The sequence below is a fragment of the Trachymyrmex cornetzi genome, unplaced genomic scaffold (genome assembly GCF_001594075.2).
Source record: "Trachymyrmex cornetzi isolate Tcor2-1 unplaced genomic scaffold, Tcor1.1 scaffold541, whole genome shotgun sequence".
In the NCBI taxonomy this organism is placed as follows: Eukaryota; Metazoa; Arthropoda; class Insecta; order Hymenoptera; family Formicidae; genus Trachymyrmex; species Trachymyrmex cornetzi.
In genome coordinates this window covers 16,132-17,739 of record NW_017299852.1, presented here as the reverse complement: position 1 = coordinate 17,739, position 1,608 = coordinate 16,132, and the positions used below count along the sequence as shown (strand labels likewise).

General features: G+C 33.7%; 1 protein-coding gene across 1 annotated transcript in view; it reads left to right on the top strand.

Annotated features, from left to right (window-relative positions):
- LOC108765800 (ABC transporter G family member 23) overlaps positions 1 to 1,608 on the top strand; it is a 21,650-nt gene that overhangs the window by 16,686 nt on the left and 3,356 nt on the right. The gene's annotated exons all lie outside the window — the stretch shown is intronic.

Here is a 1,608-nt window from a genome sequence, read left to right as displayed (position 1 = left end):
AAACGTGTAATAATAGGTACTTGAAATATCAAAGTACAATTTCTAATCTTCATTTGCACACAAATCAGTTCTAAATAAGAAATATAATAAAAAATACGTTAAGTGGTACGCATTCAGCAACTTTCCCCTACTTTTTAGTGTAATAAAAATAATAATAGTAATGTAAAAACAATAAAAAATAATTAAAGGGATAATTTTCGCATTGCTTTAGAAAAAAACAAGTGGAAAAAGGTAAAAAAACTGCTCATATATAATTATGTATAATTTTATATACAGGGTGTTTGAAAATTATCGGCTAATCGATTACGAGCAGGTAGAACGGACCGAATTGAATCGAAAAATCTTATACCATTTTGTAGGTTGCGCAATAGTTAACGAGATATTAACGTTTAAAGATAGCCGAATAAGCGCGTCCGGTCGGCCTACTGCTGCTGAATATACGATCTACCGTCCTCACCGATCGCACGCCGCGCGAGCCGCTGGGCGTGGGGATGGCCTGCTAGGCGTGCCGTTTGAATCGTTTGAAGATGTTTAGTGGCAGTATACAGTGTTTGATAATTAATCAAAAATCTTTTACATAGGAGCAAAATGGACTAAACTGAGAAGAAAAGTCCTCTACAATTTTGCAATTTTTGCAATAGTTAACAAGATATTAATTGCTAAAAATTGCCGAAAATTGGTTTTTTACTCAAAAACTATCAACTTTACAGAAAAACTGTAAGAGACAAAAATTGTTTATTTTCTTTTGATAAAGTTTTGAGAATTTTTTTAGAATTTTTTAATACCGTATTTTCTCAAGTTGGTAAAAATAAGAAAATGTAATACTAAAAAGTTAATAAACAATTCTGAAAAAATTCTTAGAGCTCTATGAGAATATAGTAAACAATTTTTGTCTCTTGCAGGTTCCGAAAAGCTGATAGTATTTGAGTAAAAAATTATTGAAGACTAATTTTCTATAATTTTTAATAATTAATATCTTGTTAACTATTACGAAAATTGTAAAATGACAAAGGACTTTTCTTTTCAGTTTAGACCATTTTGCCCTTATGCAAAAGATTTTTCATTAATTATCAAACACCCCCTGTATATATACAGGATGTCCCACAACTCTCCTGACAAATATCATGGACAGGTAGAGCGGATTAAACTGAGATGGAACGTTTTCTACCATTTTTCAATTTTCGCAATAGTTAACGAGATATTTATTTATAAAAATATCCAAATTCGTCCGTCCCACCGCCAAATGCAAGCGCGCGGCTCGATAGGACGTGCAGCGCGGCGCGCTGCGCGCGCTCGCCGTCGCTAGGCACGCGTTGTTTATAACAAGCAGCAATGGTCGTCGCTAGACATGAGTCGCGAATAGCGTCGAATTTCCAGCTATAATTATTCTTTGAGCTATGATGATTCTCTGTTCATATCAAAACGAAATCTTCTTACGAAAAATTTATTTTTGCATGCACATATGTTCGGAAACATGTTAGAAATTAATATCTCGGTTAGAAAAATTAGGAAAATTGAGAACTCTTTCCAAGAACACAGTTTAGTTCGCTCTAAAGTGAACTTTCGTCGCACTAGTCTCCGCGTTTTAAATTGTGAATTATTTCCTGA